Source organism: Hyla sarda, unplaced genomic scaffold (assembly GCF_029499605.1).
Source record: "Hyla sarda isolate aHylSar1 unplaced genomic scaffold, aHylSar1.hap1 scaffold_271, whole genome shotgun sequence".
Classification (NCBI taxonomy): domain Eukaryota; kingdom Metazoa; phylum Chordata; class Amphibia; order Anura; family Hylidae; genus Hyla; species Hyla sarda.
Window position 1 is genome coordinate 34,786 of NW_026609407.1, and position 19,820 is coordinate 54,605.

The 19,820-nt window shown below is 45.9% G+C and overlaps 8 non-coding genes across 8 annotated transcripts; all 8 read left to right on the forward strand.

The window, feature by feature from the left end:
• The first annotated feature begins 1,761 nt into the window (after positions 1 to 1,761).
• LOC130325346 (U2 spliceosomal RNA) lies at positions 1,762 to 1,952 on the forward strand. Its single transcript, XR_008870185.1, has one exon. It is a non-coding gene; the product is annotated as a U2 spliceosomal RNA (small nuclear RNA).
• Positions 1,953 to 4,043: 2,091 nt separating this feature from the next.
• On the forward strand, positions 4,044 to 4,234 carry LOC130325352 (U2 spliceosomal RNA). Its single transcript, XR_008870186.1, has one exon. It is a non-coding gene; the product is annotated as a U2 spliceosomal RNA (small nuclear RNA).
• Positions 4,235 to 6,335: 2,101 nt separating this feature from the next.
• On the forward strand, positions 6,336 to 6,526 carry LOC130325353 (U2 spliceosomal RNA). The gene has a single exon (XR_008870187.1). It is a non-coding gene; the product is annotated as a U2 spliceosomal RNA (small nuclear RNA).
• Positions 6,527 to 8,614: 2,088 nt separating this feature from the next.
• On the forward strand, positions 8,615 to 8,805 carry LOC130325355 (U2 spliceosomal RNA). Its single transcript, XR_008870188.1, has one exon. It is a non-coding gene; the product is annotated as a U2 spliceosomal RNA (small nuclear RNA).
• Positions 8,806 to 10,885: 2,080 nt separating this feature from the next.
• LOC130325356 (U2 spliceosomal RNA) lies at positions 10,886 to 11,076 on the forward strand. The gene has a single exon (XR_008870189.1). It is a non-coding gene; the product is annotated as a U2 spliceosomal RNA (small nuclear RNA).
• Positions 11,077 to 13,168: 2,092 nt separating this feature from the next.
• Positions 13,169 to 13,359, forward strand: LOC130325334 (U2 spliceosomal RNA). The gene has a single exon (XR_008870176.1). It is a non-coding gene; the product is annotated as a U2 spliceosomal RNA (small nuclear RNA).
• Positions 13,360 to 15,448: 2,089 nt separating this feature from the next.
• LOC130325357 (U2 spliceosomal RNA) lies at positions 15,449 to 15,639 on the forward strand. Its single transcript, XR_008870190.1, has one exon. It is a non-coding gene; the product is annotated as a U2 spliceosomal RNA (small nuclear RNA).
• A 2,089-nt stretch (positions 15,640 to 17,728) lies between these two features.
• LOC130325358 (U2 spliceosomal RNA) lies at positions 17,729 to 17,919 on the forward strand. The gene has a single exon (XR_008870191.1). It is a non-coding gene; the product is annotated as a U2 spliceosomal RNA (small nuclear RNA).
• Positions 17,920 to 19,820: the final 1,901 nt, after the last annotated feature.

The following is a 19,820-nucleotide window of genomic DNA, read 5'->3' on the forward strand; positions in this document are numbered from 1 at the left end:
ATTAATGCTTATGAAGAAATATAAAATCTCATCCCTTCCCCAATATCGCGCCACACCCCTACCCCTTAATTCCCTGGTTGAACGTGATGGACATATGTCTTTTTTCGACCGTACTAACTATGTAACTATGTAACATAACATGGGGGGGGGGGGTCTCCTGGCTGTTCACACAGGTGTGTCATTGCTGTACATTGACCATGCATTGCTTCTGTGGTATTGCAAAGGCAAAGACAAATGCTTCCAGCCATCCATTGCACTAATGGATTGGTCATCAGCTGGCTGTCTATGTCCCGCATCAATATAGACCAAAGTACAGAGGGTTAGGCTATGCTATTGTGCACCTACCTGATGCATCAGAAGGTGCGAGGCCCTTGCTAAATTCTGTGCACAGACTTTGAGATCTATGCTTTAGACTGTATCTAAACCTGCTCCAACATGGACTGACATTCTGGCCTACTTTCAGCCGATGCGACTTGTCTGTCGCTGAACAGTCGCTTTTTATGTATTCAGCACCTATGTATAATGTTGTAAAAATGCTCTAGAAGCTAAAGTCGCAGAAATGTCACACATATTTGTCCTGCAACTTTCTGTGCGACAAATTCAGACAGGAAAAATCAGTATAAATCCTTAGAAAATTATCCCCCAGTGTCTCCATCTGCTGGCGGTATTGAATAAGCATTGCTGCACTGATGGGGTATGCATTAGACGAAAAAAAAGAAGAAAAAGAAGAATAATACGCCCAGAAAAGAGGCGAAAAGGAGAAAAACGTAAAAAAACGTGAAAAAAAAGTAAGAGGAAGAGAAGGGAAAAAAAGGTGGAAATGGGTTTAAAAGTGATTTCGGCGGAGAAATATATATATATATATATATATATATATATATATATATATGCGCACACACACACATAGATATAAACGTATTCTCCGTTGAGATATTGCAGCCGCTGCTGTGTCCAGGCCCAGGAGCCTTAGCACTGTGCTGTGATGTCACTCAATACCACTGACATCACTAGGTGTAAACAACATCTCTCCTTTGCTGTGTATGTGACTATGGAGCTGTTTGGTGATGTCGTCTATTACGGCCTTCATAGAAGCAACAGGAGATTGTTGCATCCATCTTGAACCCTCAGAACTACAGTGCTATGATGTCACTCACTTCCACAGGCCTTGCAGAGTGTAAACAACAACAACCCAGCTTTGTTGTGTATGTAACCAAAGGGATTTGTGATGTCACCTAGAACCTTCACAGCAGCGACAGCTTTATGAGGAGCATCAGCACTGCTCTGCCTGAGCAGAACCATCACCGCCATAGGTTGTCAAATAACCCGGATTTAACCCACACAGGTAAGTCCAATGGGGTGCAGGCATGTCCTCTATGCTTACAGCTTCCCGTGGGTGTTGGTTTGATACCGTTTGGGGACAGCCAAGGAGGCATCTGCAGGCAACAAAGGTAGGTGTGTGCTTGTGTGTGTGTTTCCTATGCAGATCCTAAGCCCAGTGTCACATGCAAGTAGGAGGAGTAAGAAGGGTTCCTGGCAAATCCGGGTTATGGATTGCATTTAAAAAGGCCCCGTGGGAGTGCAATGGGCCCCTGTCTTGCTGCTTAGCAATAATGGTATGGGTTTAGGTTCTGCTGTGTGTACTGGTGGTTGACTGCCCCCCAGCCCAGAGTGTGCATGGAAAATTGTCTGGCAGCCTCCCTGACAGCAAGCAGTGATAGTGCCCATGAAGGGGACCTTGTTGGGCCCGCCCCTTTCACGGTTATCGCTTCTCGGCCTTTTGGCTAAGATCAAGTGTAGTATCTGTTCTTATCAGTTTAATATCTGATACGTCCCCTATCTGGGGACCATATATTAAATGGATTTTTGAGAACGGGGGCCGATTTCGAAGCTTGCTTCCGTCGCCCTATGCATTGACCCGATATGGCAGTATCTTCGGGTACAGTGCACCACCCCCTTACAGGGTTAAAAAGAAAGATTCCTACTTTCATTGCTACCTGCTTGCTGGCTAGCCAGCTAGCCAGCCCTGTGGGCCTTGCTGCTGCTGCAGCCAATAAACAAAAGGTGGTGCTGCTGCTGCTTCTGCTGCTTCTGCTTCTGCTTGTGTCTGGCCCCTGTTGGAGCGTCCAGGCACAGGACTTCTGCTGCTGCTGACTAAATGGCCTCCTTAATTGGATCATTTGAGTAGCCAGCACACCTGTGCAGGTAGGGCATGACATGATAGGCAGCTGCCTTGATAGCGGGTGGGTGCTGAATGTTCCTAATTGACAAAATAAGATTAATGCTTATGAAGAAATATAAAATCTCATCCCTTCCCCAATATCGCGCCATACCCCTACCCCTTAATTCCCTGGTTGAACGTGATGGACATATGTCTTTTTTCGACCGTACTAACTATGTAACTATGTAACATAACATGGGGGGGGGGGGTCTCCTGGCTGTTCACACAGGTGTGTCATTGCTGTACATTGACCATGCATTGCTTCTGTGGTATTGCAAAGGCAAAGACAAATGCTTCCAGCCATCCATTGCACTAATGGATTGGTCATCAGCTGGCTGTCTATGTCCCGCATCAATATAGACCAAAGTACAGAGGGTTAGGCTATGCTATTGTGCACCTACCTGATGCATCAGAAGGTGCGAGGCCCTTGCTAAATTCTGTGCACAGACTTTGAGATCTATGCTTTAGACTGTATCTAAACCTGCTCCAACATGGACTGACATTCTGGCCTACTTTCAGCCGATGCGACTTGTCTGTCGCTGAACAGTCGCTTTTTATGTATTCAGCACCTATGTATAATGTTGTAAAAATGCTCTAGAAGCTAAAGTCGCAGAAATGTCACACATATTTGGCCTGCAACTTTCTGTGCGACAAATTCAGACAGGAAAAATCAGTATAAATCCTTAGAAAATTATCCCCCAGTGTCTCCATCTGCTGGCGGTATTGAATAAGCATTGCTGCACTGATGGGGTATGCATTAGACGAAAAAAAAGAAGAAAAAGAAGAATAATACGCCCAGAAAAGAGGCGAAAAGGAGAAAAACGTAAAAAAACGTGAAAAAAAAGTAAGAGGAAGAGAAGGGAAAAAAAGGTGGAAATGGGTTTAAAAGTGATTTCGGCGGAGAAATATATATATATATATATATATATATATATATATATATATATATATATGCGCACACACACACATAGATATAAACGTATTCTCCGTTGAGATATTGCAGCCGCTGCTGTGTCCAGGCCCAGGAGCCTTAGCACTGTGCTGTGATGTCACTCAATACCACTGACATCACTAGGTGTAAACAACATCTCTCCTTTGCTGTGTATGTGACTATGGAGCTGTTTGGTGATGTCGTCTATTACGGCCTTCATAGAAGCAACAGGAGATTGTTGCATCCATCTTGAACCCTCAGAACTACAGTGCTATGATGTCACTCACTTCCACAGGCCTTGCAGAGTGTAAACAACAACAACCCAGCTTTGTTGTGTATGTAACCAAAGGGATTTGTGATGTCACCTAGAACCTTCACAGCAGCGACAGCTTTATGAGGAGCATCAGCACTGCTCTGCCTGAGCAGAACCATCACCGCCATAGGTTGTCAAATAACCCGGATTTAACCCACACAGGTAAGTCCAATGGGGTGCAGGCATGTCCTCTATGCTTACAGCTTCCCGTGGGTGTTGGTTTGATACCGTTTGGGGACAGCCAAGGAGGCATCTGCAGGCAACAAAGGTAGGTGTGTGCTTGTGTGTGTGTTTCCTATGCAGATCCTAAGCCCAGTGTCACATGCAAGTAGGAGGAGTAAGAAGGGTTCCTGGCAAATCCGGGTTATGGATTGCATTTAAAAAGGCCCCGTGGGAGTGCAATGGGCCCCTGTCTTGCTGCTTAGCAATAATGGTATGGGTTTAGGTTCTGCTGTGTGTACTGGTGGTTGACTGCCCCCCAGCCCAGAGTGTGCATGGAAAATTGTCTGGCAGCCTCCCTGACAGCAAGCAGTGATAGTGCCCATGAAGGGGACCTTGTTGGGCCCGCCCCTTTCACGGTTATCGCTTCTCGGCCTTTTGGCTAAGATCAAGTGTAGTATCTGTTCTTATCAGTTTAATATCTGATACGTCCCCTATCTGGGGACCATATATTAAATGGATTTTTGAGAACGGGGGCCGATTTCGAAGCTTGCTTCCGTCGCCCTATGCATTGACCCGATATGGCAGTATCTTCGGGTACAGTGCACCACCCCCTTACAGGGTTAAAAAGAAAGATTCCTACTTTCATTGCTACCTGCTTGCTGGCTAGCCAGCTAGCCAGCCCTGTGGGCCTTGCTGCTGCTGCAGCCAATAAACAAAAGGTGGTGCTGCTGCTGCTTCTGCTGCTTCTGCTTCTGCTTGTGTCTGGCCCCTGTTGGAGCGTCCAGGCACAGGACTTCTGCTGCTGCTGACTAAATGGCCTCCTTAATTGGATCATTTGAGTAGCCAGCACACCTGTGCAGGTAGGGCATGACATGATAGGCAGCTGCCTTGATAGCGGGTGGGTGCTGAATGTTCCTAATTGACAAAATAAGATTAATGCTTATGAAGAAATATAAAATCTCATCCCTTCCCCAATATCGCGCCACACCCCTACCCCTTAATTCCCTGGTTGAACGTGATGGACATATGTCTTTTTTCGACCGTACTAACTATGTAACTATGTAACATAACATGGGGGGGGGGGGGGTCTCCTGGCTGTTCACACAGGTGTGTCATTGCTGTACATTGACCATGCATTGCTTCTGTGGTATTGCAAAGGCAAAGACAAATGCTTCCAGCCATCCATTGCACTAATGGATTGGTCATCAGCTGGCTGTCTATGTCCCGCATCAATATAGACCAAAGTACAGAGGGTTAGGCTATGCTATTGTGCACCTACCTGATGCATCAGAAGGTGCGAGGCCCTTGCTAAATTCTGTGCACAGACTTTGAGATCTATGCTTTAGACTGTATCTAAACCTGCTCCAACATGGACTGACATTCTGGCCTACTTTCAGCCGATGCGACTTGTCTGTCGCTGAACAGTCGCTTTTTATGTATTCAGCACCTATGTATAATGTTGTAAAAATGCTCTAGAAGCTAAAGTCGCAGAAATGTCACACATATTTGGCCTGCAACTTTCTGTGCGACAAATTCAGACAGGAAAAATCAGTATAAATCCTTAGAAAATTATCCCCCAGTGTCTCCATCTGCTGGCGGTATTGAATAAGCATTGCTGCACTGATGGGGTATGCATTAGACGAAAAAAAAGAAGAAAAAGAAGAATAATACGCCCAGAAAAGAGGCGAAAAGGAGAAAAACGTAAAAAAACGTGAAAAAAAAGTAAGAGGAAGAGAAGGGAAAAAAAGGTGGAAATGGGTTTAAAAGTGATTTCGGCGGAGAAATATATATATATATATATATATATATATATATATATATATATATATATATATATATGCGCACACACACACATAGATATAAACGTATTCTCCGTTGAGATATTGCAGCCGCTGCTGTGTCCAGGCCCAGGAGCCTTAGCACTGTGCTGTGATGTCACTCAATACCACTGACATCACTAGGTGTAAACAACATCTCTCCTTTGCTGTGTATGTGACTATGGAGCTGTTTGGTGATGTCGTCTATTACGGCCTTCATAGAAGCAACAGGAGATTGTTGCATCCATCTTGAACCCTCAGAACTACAGTGCTATGATGTCACTCACTTCCACAGGCCTTGCAGAGTGTAAACAACAACAACCCAGCTTTGTTGTGTATGTAACCAAAGGGATTTGTGATGTCACCTAGAACCTTCACAGCAGCGACAGCTTTATGAGGAGCATCAGCACTGCTCTGCCTGAGCAGAACCATCACCGCCATAGGTTGTCAAATAACCCGGATTTAACCCACACAGGTAAGTCCAATGGGGTGCAGGCATGTCCTCTATGCTTACAGCTTCCCGTGGGTGTTGGTTTGATACCGTTTGGGGACAGCCAAGGAGGCATCTGCAGGCAACAAAGGTAGGTGTGTGCTTGTGTGTGTGTTTCCTATGCAGATCCTAAGCCCAGTGTCACATGCAAGTAGGAGGAGTAAGAAGGGTTCCTGGCAAATCCGGGTTATGGATTGCATTTAAAAAGGCCCCGTGGGAGTGCAATGGGCCCCTGTCTTGCTGCTTAGCAATAATGGTATGGGTTTAGGTTCTGCTGTGTGTACTGGTGGTTGACTGCCCCCCAGCCCAGAGTGTGCATGGAAAATTGTCTGGCAGCCTCCCTGACAGCAAGCAGTGATAGTGCCCATGAAGGGGACCTTGTTGGGCCCGCCCCTTTCACGGTTATCGCTTCTCGGCCTTTTGGCTAAGATCAAGTGTAGTATCTGTTCTTATCAGTTTAATATCTGATACGTCCCCTATCTGGGGACCATATATTAAATGGATTTTTGAGAACGGGGGCCGATTTCGAAGCTTGCTTCCGTCGCCCTATGCATTGACCCGATATGGCAGTATCTTCGGGTACAGTGCACCACCCCCTTACAGGGTTAAAAAGAAAGATTCCTACTTTCATTGCTACCTGCTTGCTGGCTAGCCAGCTAGCCAGCCCTGTGGGCCTTGCTGCTGCTGCAGCCAATAAACAAAAGGTGGTGCTGCTGCTGCTTCTGCTGCTTCTGCTTCTGCTTGTGTCTGGCCCCTGTTGGAGCGTCCAGGCACAGGACTTCTGCTGCTGCTGACTAAATGGCCTCCTTAATTGGATCATTTGAGTAGCCAGCACACCTGTGCAGGTAGGGCATGACATGATAGGCAGCTGCCTTGATAGCGGGTGGGTGCTGAATGTTCCTAATTGACAAAATAAGATTAATGCTTATGAAGAAATATAAAATCTCATCCCTTCCCCAATATCGCGCCACACCCCTACCCCTTAATTCCCTGGTTGAACGTGATGGACATATGTCTTTTTTCGACCGTACTAACTATGTAACTATGTAACATAACATGGGGGGGGGGGGGGTCTCCTGGCTGTTCACACAGGTGTGTCATTGCTGTACATTGACCATGCATTGCTTCTGTGGTATTGCAAGGCAAAGACAAATGCTTCCAGCCATCCATTGCACTAATGGATTGGTCATCAGCTGGCTGTCTATGTCCCGCATCAATATAGACCAAAGTACAGAGGGTTAGGCTATGCTATTGTGCACCTACCTGATGCATCAGAAGGTGCGAGGCCCTTGCTAAATTCTGTGCACAGACTTTGAGATCTATGCTTTAGACTGTATCTAAACCTGCTCCAACATGGACTGACATTCTGGCCTACTTTCAGCCGATGCGACTTGTCTGTCGCTGAACAGTCGCTTTTTATGTATTCAGCACCTATGTATAATGTTGTAAAAATGCTCTAGAAGCTAAAGTCGCAGAAATGTCACACATATTTGGCCTGCAACTTTCTGTGCGACAAATTCAGACAGGAAAAATCAGTATAAATCCTTAGAAAATTATCCCCCAGTGTCTCCATCTGCTGGCGGTATTGAATAAGCATTGCTGCACTGATGGGGTATGCATTAGACGAAAAAAAAGAAGAAAAAGAAGAATAATACGCCCAGAAAAGAGGCGAAAAGGAGAAAAACGTAAAAAAACGTGAAAAAAAAGTAAGAGGAAGAGAAGGGAAAAAAAGGTGGAAATGGGTTTAAAAGTGATTTCGGCGGAGAAATATATATATATATATATATATATATATATATATATATATATATGCGCACACACACACATAGATATAAACGTATTCTCCGTTGAGATATTGCAGCCGCTGCTGTGTCCAGGCCCAGGAGCCTTAGCACTGTGCTGTGATGTCACTCAATACCACTGACATCACTAGGTGTAAACAACATCTCTCCTTTGCTGTGTATGTGACTATGGAGCTGTTTGGTGATGTCGTCTATTACGGCCTTCATAGAAGCAACAGGAGATTGTTGCATCCATCTTGAACCCTCAGAACTACAGTGCTATGATGTCACTCACTTCCACAGGCCTTGCAGAGTGTAAACAACAACAACCCAGCTTTGTTGTGTATGTAACCAAAGGGATTTGTGATGTCACCTAGAACCTTCACAGCAGCGACAGCTTTATGAGGAGCATCAGCACTGCTCTGCCTGAGCAGAACCATCACCGCCATAGGTTGTCAAATAACCCGGATTTAACCCACACAGGTAAGTCCAATGGGGTGCAGGCATGTCCTCTATGCTTACAGCTTCCCGTGGGTGTTGGTTTGATACCGTTTGGGGACAGCCAAGGAGGCATCTGCAGGCAACAAAGGTAGGTGTGTGCTTGTGTGTGTGTTTCCTATGCAGATCCTAAGCCCAGTGTCACATGCAAGTAGGAGGAGTAAGAAGGGTTCCTGGCAAATCCGGGTTATGGATTGCATTTAAAAAGGCCCCGTGGGAGTGCAATGGGCCCCTGTCTTGCTGCTTAGCAATAATGGTATGGGTTTAGGTTCTGCTGTGTGTACTGGTGGTTGACTGCCCCCCAGCCCAGAGTGTGCATGGAAAATTGTCTGGCAGCCTCCCTGACAGCAAGCAGTGATAGTGCCCATGAAGGGGACCTTGTTGGGCCCGCCCCTTTCACGGTTATCGCTTCTCGGCCTTTTGGCTAAGATCAAGTGTAGTATCTGTTCTTATCAGTTTAATATCTGATACGTCCCCTATCTGGGGACCATATATTAAATGGATTTTTGAGAACGGGGGCCGATTTCGAAGCTTGCTTCCGTCGCCCTATGCATTGACCCGATATGGCAGTATCTTCGGGTACAGTGCACCACCCCCTTACAGGGTTAAAAAGAAAGATTCCTACTTTCATTGCTACCTGCTTGCTGGCTAGCCAGCTAGCCAGCCCTGTGGGCCTTGCTGCTGCTGCAGCCAATAAACAAAAGGTGGTGCTGCTGCTGCTTCTGCTGCTTCTGCTTCTGCTTGTGTCTGGCCCCTGTTGGAGCGTCCAGGCACAGGACTTCTGCTGCTGCTGACTAAATGGCCTCCTTAATTGGATCATTTGAGTAGCCAGCACACCTGTGCAGGTAGGGCATGACATGATAGGCAGCTGCCTTGATAGCGGGTGGGTGCTGAATGTTCCTAATTGACAAAATAAGATTAATGCTTATGAAGAAATATAAAATCTCATCCCTTCCCCAATATCGCGCCACACCCCTACCCCTTAATTCCCTGGTTGAACGTGATGGACATATGTCTTTTTTCGACCGTACTAACTATGTAACTATGTAACATAACATGGGGGGGGGGGGGTCTCCTGGCTGTTCACACAGGTGTGTCATTGCTGTACATTGACCATGCATTGCTTCTGTGGTATTGCAAAGGCAAAGACAAATGCTTCCAGCCATCCATTGCACTAATGGATTGGTCATCAGCTGGCTGTCTATGTCCCGCATCAATATAGACCAAAGTACAGAGGGTTAGGCTATGCTATTGTGCACCTACCTGATGCATCAGAAGGTGCGAGGCCCTTGCTAAATTCTGTGCACAGACTTTGAGATCTATGCTTTAGACTGTATCTAAACCTGCTCCAACATGGACTGACATTCTGGCCTACTTTCAGCCGATGCGACTTGTCTGTCGCTGAACAGTCGCTTTTTATGTATTCAGCACCTATGTATAATGTTGTAAAAATGCTCTAGAAGCTAAAGTCGCAGAAATGTCACACATATTTGGCCTGCAACTTTCTGTGCGACAAATTCAGACAGGAAAAATCAGTATAAATCCTTAGAAAATTATCCCCCAGTGTCTCCATCTGCTGGCGGTATTGAATAAGCATTGCTGCACTGATGGGGTATGCATTAGACGAAAAAAAAGAAGAAAAAGAAGAATAATACGCCCAGAAAAGAGGCGAAAAGGAGAAAAACGTAAAAAAACGTGAAAAAAAAGTAAGAGGAAGAGAAGGGAAAAAAAGGTGGAAATGGGTTTAAAAGTGATTTCGGCGGAGAAATATATATATATATATATATATATATATATATATATGCGCACACACACACATAGATATAAACGTATTCTCCGTTGAGATATTGCAGCCGCTGCTGTGTCCAGGCCCAGGAGCCTTAGCACTGTGCTGTGATGTCACTCAATACCACTGACATCACTAGGTGTAAACAACATCTCTCCTTTGCTGTGTATGTGACTATGGAGCTGTTTGGTGATGTCGTCTATTACGGCCTTCATAGAAGCAACAGGAGATTGTTGCATCCATCTTGAACCCTCAGAACTACAGTGCTATGATGTCACTCACTTCCACAGGCCTTGCAGAGTGTAAACAACAACAACCCAGCTTTGTTGTGTATGTAACCAAAGGGATTTGTGATGTCACCTAGAACCTTCACAGCAGCGACAGCTTTATGAGGAGCATCAGCACTGCTCTGCCTGAGCAGAACCATCACCGCCATAGGTTGTCAAATAACCCGGATTTAACCCACACAGGTAAGTCCAATGGGGTGCAGGCATGTCCTCTATGCTTACAGCTTCCCGTGGGTGTTGGTTTGATACCGTTTGGGGACAGCCAAGGAGGCATCTGCAGGCAACAAAGGTAGGTGTGTGCTTGTGTGTGTGTTTCCTATGCAGATCCTAAGCCCAGTGTCACATGCAAGTAGGAGGAGTAAGAAGGGTTCCTGGCAAATCCGGGTTATGGATTGCATTTAAAAAGGCCCCGTGGGAGTGCAATGGGCCCCTGTCTTGCTGCTTAGCAATAATGGTATGGGTTTAGGTTCTGCTGTGTGTACTGGTGGTTGACTGCCCCCCAGCCCAGAGTGTGCATGGAAAATTGTCTGGCAGCCTCCCTGACAGCAAGCAGTGATAGTGCCCATGAAGGGGACCTTGTTGGGCCCGCCCCTTTCACGGTTATCGCTTCTCGGCCTTTTGGCTAAGATCAAGTGTAGTATCTGTTCTTATCAGTTTAATATCTGATACGTCCCCTATCTGGGGACCATATATTAAATGGATTTTTGAGAACGGGGGCCGATTTCGAAGCTTGCTTCCGTCGCCCTATGCATTGACCCGATATGGCAGTATCTTCGGGTACAGTGCACCACCCCCTTACAGGGTTAAAAAGAAAGATTCCTACTTTCATTGCTACCTGCTTGCTGGCTAGCCAGCTAGCCAGCCCTGTGGGCCTTGCTGCTGCTGCAGCCAATAAACAAAAGGTGGTGCTGCTGCTGCTTCTGCTGCTTCTGCTTCTGCTTGTGTCTGGCCCCTGTTGGAGCGTCCAGGCACAGGACTTCTGCTGCTGCTGACTAAATGGCCTCCTTAATTGGATCATTTGAGTAGCCAGCACACCTGTGCAGGTAGGGCATGACATGATAGGCAGCTGCCTTGATAGCGGGTGGGTGCTGAATGTTCCTAATTGACAAAATAAGATTAATGCTTATGAAGAAATATAAAATCTCATCCCTTCCCCAATATCGCGCCACACCCCTACCCCTTAATTCCCTGGTTGAACGTGATGGACATATGTCTTTTTTCGACCGTACTAACTATGTAACTATGTAACATAACATGGGGGGGGGGGGGTCTCCTGGCTGTTCACACAGGTGTGTCATTGCTGTACATTGACCATGCATTGCTTCTGTGGTATTGCAAAGGCAAAGACAAATGCTTCCAGCCATCCATTGCACTAATGGATTGGTCATCAGCTGGCTGTCTATGTCCCGCATCAATATAGACCAAAGTACAGAGGGTTAGGCTATGCTATTGTGCACCTACCTGATGCATCAGAAGGTGCGAGGCCCTTGCTAAATTCTGTGCACAGACTTTGAGATCTATGCTTTAGACTGTATCTAAACCTGCTCCAACATGGACTGACATTCTGGCCTACTTTCAGCCGATGCGACTTGTCTGTCGCTGAACAGTCGCTTTTTATGTATTCAGCACCTATGTATAATGTTGTAAAAATGCTCTAGAAGCTAAAGTCGCAGAAATGTCACACATATTTGGCCTGCAACTTTCTGTGCGACAAATTCAGACAGGAAAAATCAGTATAAATCCTTAGAAAATTATCCCCCAGTGTCTCCATCTGCTGGCGGTATTGAATAAGCATTGCTGCACTGATGGGGTATGCATTAGACGAAAAAAAAGAAGAAAAAGAAGAATAATACGCCCAGAAAAGAGGCGAAAAGGAGAAAAACGTAAAAAAACGTGAAAAAAAAGTAAGAGGAAGAGAAGGGAAAAAAAGGTGGAAATGGGTTTAAAAGTGATTTCGGCGGAGAAATATATATATATATATATATATATATATATATATATATATATATATATGCGCACACACACACATAGATATAAACGTATTCTCCGTTGAGATATTGCAGCCGCTGCTGTGTCCAGGCCCAGGAGCCTTAGCACTGTGCTGTGATGTCACTCAATACCACTGACATCACTAGGTGTAAACAACATCTCTCCTTTGCTGTGTATGTGACTATGGAGCTGTTTGGTGATGTCGTCTATTACGGCCTTCATAGAAGCAACAGGAGATTGTTGCATCCATCTTGAACCCTCAGAACTACAGTGCTATGATGTCACTCACTTCCACAGGCCTTGCAGAGTGTAAACAACAACAACCCAGCTTTGTTGTGTATGTAACCAAAGGGATTTGTGATGTCACCTAGAACCTTCACAGCAGCGACAGCTTTATGAGGAGCATCAGCACTGCTCTGCCTGAGCAGAACCATCACCGCCATAGGTTGTCAAATAACCCGGATTTAACCCACACAGGTAAGTCCAATGGGGTGCAGGCATGTCCTCTATGCTTACAGCTTCCCGTGGGTGTTGGTTTGATACCGTTTGGGGACAGCCAAGGAGGCATCTGCAGGCAACAAAGGTAGGTGTGTGCTTGTGTGTGTGTTTCCTATGCAGATCCTAAGCCCAGTGTCACATGCAAGTAGGAGGAGTAAGAAGGGTTCCTGGCAAATCCGGGTTATGGATTGCATTTAAAAAGGCCCCGTGGGAGTGCAATGGGCCCCTGTCTTGCTGCTTAGCAATAATGGTATGGGTTTAGGTTCTGCTGTGTGTACTGGTGGTTGACTGCCCCCCAGCCCAGAGTGTGCATGGAAAATTGTCTGGCAGCCTCCCTGACAGCAAGCAGTGATAGTGCCCATGAAGGGGACCTTGTTGGGCCCGCCCCTTTCACGGTTATCGCTTCTCGGCCTTTTGGCTAAGATCAAGTGTAGTATCTGTTCTTATCAGTTAAATATCTGATACGTCCCCTATCTGGGGACCATATATTAAATGGATTTTTGAGAACGGGGGCCGATTTCGAAGCTTGCTTCCGTCGCCCTATGCATTGACCCGATATGGCAGTATCTTCGGGTACAGTGCACCACCCCCTTACAGGGTTAAAAAGAAAGATTCCTACTTTCATTGCTACCTGCTTGCTGGCTAGCCAGCTAGCCAGCCCTGTGGGCCTTGCTGCTGCTGCAGCCAATAAACAAAAGGTGGTGCTGCTGCTGCTTCTGCTGCTTCTGCTTCTGCTTGTGTCTGGCCCCTGTTGGAGCGTCCAGGCACAGGACTTCTGCTGCTGCTGACTAAATGGCCTCCTTAATTGGATCATTTGAGTAGCCAGCACACCTGTGCAGGTAGGGCATGACATGATAGGCAGCTGCCTTGATAGCGGGTGGGTGCTGAATGTTCCTAATTGACAAAATAAGATTAATGCTTATGAAGAAATATAAAATCTCATCCCTTCCCCAATATCGCGCCACACCCCTACCCCTTAATTCCCTGGTTGAACGTGATGGACATATGTCTTTTTTCGACCGTACTAACTATGTAAACTATGTAACATAACATGGGGGGGGGGGTCTCCTGGCTGTTCACACAGGTGTGTCATTGCTGTACATGACCATGCATTGCTTCTGTGGTATTGCAAAGGCAAAGACAAATGCTTCCAGCCATCCATTGCACTAATGGATTGGTCATCAGCTGGCTGTCTATGTCCCGCATCAATATAGACCAAAGTACAGAGGGTTAGGCTATGCTATTGTGCACCTACCTGATGCATCAGGAAGGTGCGAGGCCCTTGCTAAATTCTGTGCACAGACTTTGAGATCTATGCTTTAGACTGTATCTAAACCTGCTCCAACATGGACTGACATTCTGGCCTACTTTCAGCCGATGCGACTTGTCTGTCGCTGAACAGTCGCTTTTTATGTATTCAGCACCTATGTATAATGTTGTAAAAATGCTCTAGAAGCTAAAGTCGCAGAAATGTCACACATATTTGGCCTGCAACTTTCTGTGCGACAAATTCAGACAGGAAAAATCAGTATAAATCCTTAGAAAATTATCCCCCAGTGTCTCCATCTGCTGGCGGTATTGAATAAGCATTGCTGCACTGATGGGGTATGCATTAGACGAAAAAAAAGAAGAAAAAGAAGAATAATACGCCCAGAAGAGGCGAAAAGGAGAAAAACGTAAAAAAACGTGAAAAAAAAGTAAGAGGAAGAGAAGGGAAAAAAAGGTGGAAATGGGTTTAAAAGTGATTTCGGCGGAGAAATATATATATATATATATATATATATATATATATATATATATATATATGCGCACACACACACATAGATATAAACGTATTCTCCGTTGAGATATTGCAGCCGCTGCTGTGTCCAGGCCCAGGAGCCTTAGCACTGTGCTGTGATGTCACTCAATACCACTGACATCACTAGGTGTAAACAACATCTCTCCTTTGCTGTGGATGTGACTATGGAGCTGTTTGGTGATGTCGTCTATTACGGCCTTCATAGAAGCAACAGGAGATTGTTGCATCCATCTTGAACCCTCAGAACTACAGTGCTATGATGTCACTCACTTCCACAGGCCTTGCAGAGTGTAAACAACAACAACCCAGCTTTGTTGTGTATGTAACCAAAGGGATTTGTGATGTCACCTAGAACCTTCACAGCAGCGACAGCTTTATGAGGAGCATCAGCACTGCTCTGCCTGAGCAGAACCATCACCGCCATAGGTTGTCAAATAACCCGGATTTAACCCACACAGGTAAGTCCAATGGGGTGCAGGCATGTCCTCTATGCTTACAGCTTCCCGTGGGTGTTGGTTTGATACCGTTTGGGGACAGCCAAGGAGGCATCTGCAGGCAACAAAGGTAGGTGTGTGCTTGTGTGTGTGTTTCCTATGCAGATCCTAAGCCCAGTGTCACATGCAAGTAGGAGGAGTAAGAAGGGTTCCTGGCAAATCCGGGTTATGGATTGCATTTAAAAAGGCCCCGTGGGAGTGCAATGGGCCCCTGTCTTGCTGCTTAGCAATAATGGTATGGGTTTAGGTTCTGCTGTGTGTACTGGTGGTTGACTGCCCCCCAGCCCAGAGTGTGCATGGAAAATTGTCTGGCAGCCTCCCTGACAGCAAGCAGTGATAGTGCCCATGAAGGGGACCTTGTTGGGCCCGCCCCTTTCACGGTTATCGCTTCTCGGCCTTTTGGCTAAGATCAAGTGTAGTATCTGTTCTTATCAGTTTAATATCTGATACGTCCCCTATCTGGGGACCATATATTAAATGGATTTTTGAGAACGGGGGCCGATTTCGAAGCTTGCTTCCGTCGCCCTATGCATTGACCCGATATGGCAGTATCTTCGGGTACAGTGCACCACCCCCTTACAGGGTTAAAAAGAAAGATTCCTACTTTCATTGCTACCTGCTTGCTGGCTAGCCAGCTAGCCAGCCCTGTGGGCCTTGCTGCTGCTGCAGCCAATAAACAAAAGGTGGTGCTGCTGCTGCTTCTGCTGCTTCTGCTTCTGCTTGTGTCTGGCCCCTGTTGGAGCGTCCAGGCACAGGACTTCTGCTGCTGCTGACTAAATGGCCTCCTTAATTGGATCATTTGAGTAGCCAGCACACCTGTGCAGGTAGGGCATGACATGATAGGCAGCTGCCTTGATAGCGGGTGGGTGCTGAATGTTCCTAATTGACAAAATAAGATTAATGCTTATGAAGAAATATAAAATCTCATCCCTTCCCCAATATCGCGCCACACCCCTACCCCTTAATTCCCTGGTTGAACGTGATGGACATATGTCTTTTTTCGACCGTACTAACTATGTAACTATGTAACATAACATGGGGGGGGGGGGGTCTCCTGGCTGTTCACACAGGTGTGTCATTGCTGTACATTGACCATGCATTGCTTCTGTGGTATTGCAAAGGCAAAGACAAATGCTTCCAGCCATCCATTGCACTAATGGATTGGTCATCAGCTGGCTGTCTATGTCCCGCATCAATATAGACCAAAGTACAGAGGGTTAGGCTATGCTATTGTGCACCTACCTGATGCATCAGAAGGTGCGAGGCCCTTGCTAAATTCTGTGCACAGACTTTGAGATCTATGCTTTAGACTGTATCTAAACCTGCTCCAACATGGACTGACATTCTGGCCTACTTTCAGCCGATGCGACTTGTCTGTCGCTGAACAGTCGCTTTTTATGTATTCAGCACCTATGTATAATGTTGTAAAAATGCTCTAGAAGCTAAAGTCGCAGAAATGTCACACATATTTGGCCTGCAACTTTCTGTGCGACAAATTCAGACAGGAAAAATCAGTATAAATCCTTAGAAAATTATCCCCCAGTGTCTCCATCTGCTGGCGGTATTGAATAAGCATTGCTGCACTGATGGGGTATGCATTAGACGAAAAAAAAGAAGAAAAAGAAGAATAATACGCCCAGAAAAGAGGCGAAAAGGAGAAAAACGTAAAAAAACGTGAAAAAAAAGTAAGAGGAAGAGAAGGGAAAAAAAGGTGGAAATGGGTTTAAAAGTGATTTCGGCGGAGAATATATATATATATATATATATATATATATATATATATATATATATGCGCACACACACACATAGATATAAACGTATTCTCCGTTGAGATATTGCAGCCGCTGCTGTGTCCAGGCCCAGGAGCCTTAGCACTGTGCTGTGATGTCACTCAATACCACTGACATCACTAGGTGTAAACAACATCTCTCCTTTGCTGTGTATGTGACTATGGAGCTGTTTGGTGATGTCGTCTATTACGGCCTTCATAGAAGCAACAGGAGATTGTTGCATCCATCTTGAACCCTCAGAACTACAGTGCTATGATGTCACTCACTTCCACAGGCCTTGCAGAGTGTAAACAACAACAACCCAGCTTTGTTGTGTATGTAACCAAAGGGATTTGTGATGTCACCTAGAACCTTCACAGCAGCGACAGCTTTATGAGGAGCATCAGCACTGCTCTGCCTGAGCAGAACCATCACCGCCATAGGTTGTCAAATAACCCGGATTTAACCCACACAGGTAAGTCCAATGGGGTGCAGGCATGTCCTCTATGCTTACAGCTTCCCGTGGGTGTTGGTTTGATACCGTTTGGGGACAGCCAAGGAGGCATCTGCAGGCAACAAAGGTAGGTGTGTGCTTGTGTGTGTGTTTCCTATGCAGATCCTAAGCCCAGTGTCACATGCAAGTAGGAGGAGTAAGAAGGGTTCCTGGCAAATCCGGGTTATGGATTGCATTTAAAAAGGCCCCGTGGGAGTGCAATGGGCCCCTGTCTTGCTGCTTAGCAATAATGGTATGGGTTTAGGTTCTGCTGTGTGTACTGGTGGTTGACTGCCCCCCAGCCCAGAGTGTGCATGGAAAATTGTCTGGCAGCCTCCCTGACAGCAAGCAGTGATAGTGCCCATGAAGGGGACCTTGTTGGGCCCGCCCCTTTCACGGTTATCGCTTCTCGGCCTTTTGGCTAAGATCAAGTGTAGTATCTGTTCTTATCAGTTTAATATCTGATACGTCCCCTATCTGGGGACCATATATTAAATGGATTTTTGAGAACGGGGGCCGATTTCGAAGCTTGCTTCCGTCGCCCTATGCATTGACCCGATATGGCAGTATCTTCGGGTACAGTGCACCACCCCCTTACAGGGTTAAAAAGAAAGATTCCTACTTTCATTGCTACCTGCTTGCTGGCTAGCCAGCTAGCCAGCCCTGTGGGCCTTGCTGCTGCTGCAGCCAATAAACAAAAGGTGGTGCTGCTGCTGCTTCTGCTGCTTCTGCTTCTGCTTGTGTCTGGCCCCTGTTGGAGCGTCCAGGCACAGGACTTCTGCTGCTGCTGACTAAATGGCCTCCTTAATTGGATCATTTGAGTAGCCAGCACACCTGTGCAGGTAGGGCATGACATGATAGGCAGCTGCCTTGATAGCGGGTGGGTGCTGAATGTTCCTAATTGACAAAATAAGATTAATGCTTATGAAGAAATATAAAATCTCATCCCTTCCCCAATATCGCGCCACACCCCTACCCCTTAATTCCCTGGTTGAACGTGATGGACATATGTCTTTTTTCGACCGTACTAACTATGTAACTATGTAACATAACATGGGGGGGGGGGGGTCTCCTGGCTGTTCACACAGGTGTGTCATTGCTGTACATTGACCATGCATTGCTTCTGTGGTATTGCAAAGGCAAAGACAAATGCTTCCAGCCATCCATTGCACTAATGGATTGGTCATCAGCTGGCTGTCTATGTCCCGCATCAATATAGACCAAAGTACAGAGGGTTAGGCTATGCTATTGTGCACCTACCTGATGCATCAGAAGGTGCGAGGCCCTTGCTAAATTCTGTGCACAGACTTTGAGATCTATGCTTTAGACTGTATCTAAACCTGCTCCAACATGGACTGACATTCTGGCCTACTTTCAGCCGATGCGACTTGTCTGTCGCTGAACAGTCGCTTTTTATGTATTCAGCACCTATGTATAATGTTGTAAAAATGCTCTAGAAGCTAAAGTCGCAGAAATGTCACACATATTTGGCCTGCAACTTTCTGTGCGACAAATTCAGACAGGAAAAATCAGTATAAATCCTTAGAAAATTATCCCCCAGTGTCTCCATCTGCTGGCGGTATTGAATAAGCATTGCTGCACTGATGGGGTATGCATTAGACGAAAAAAAAGAAGAAAAAGAAGAATAATACGCCCAGAAAAGAGGCGAAAAGGAGAAAAACGTAAAAAAACGTGAAAAAAAAGTAAGAGGAAGAGAAGGGAAAAAAAGGTGGAAATGGGTTTAAAAGTGATTTCGGCGGAGAAATATATATATATATATATATATATATATATATATATATATATATATGCGCACACACACACATAGATATAAACGTATTCTCCGTTGAGATATTGCAGCCGCTGCTGTGTCCAGGCCCAGGAGCCTTAGCACTGTGCTGTGATGTCACTCAATACCACTGACATCACTAGGTGTAAACAACATCTCTCCTTTGCTGTGTATGTGACTATGGAGCTGTTTGGTGATGTCGTCTATTACGGCCTTCATAGAAGCAACAGGAGATTGTTGCATCCATCTTGAACCCTCAGAACTACAGTGCTATGATGTCACTCACTTCCACAGGCCTTGCAGAGTGTAAACAACAACAACCCAGCTTTGTTGTGTATGTAACCAAAGGGATTTGTGATGTCACCTAGAACCTTCACAGCAGCGACAGCTTTATGAGGAGCATCAGCACTGCTCTGCCTGAGCAGAACCATCACCGCCATAGGTTGTCAAATAACCCGGATTTAACCCACACAGGTAAGTCCAATGGGGTGCAGGCATGTCCTCTATGCTTACAGCTTCCCGTGGGTGTTGGTTTGATACCGTTTGGGGACAGCCAAGGAGGCATCTGCAGGCAACAAAGGTAGGTGTGTGCTTGTGTGTGTGTTTCCTATGCAGATCCTAAGCCCAGTGTCACATGCAAGTAGGAGGAGTAAGAAGGGTTCCTGGCAAATCCGGGTTATGGATTGCATTTAAAAAGGCCCCGT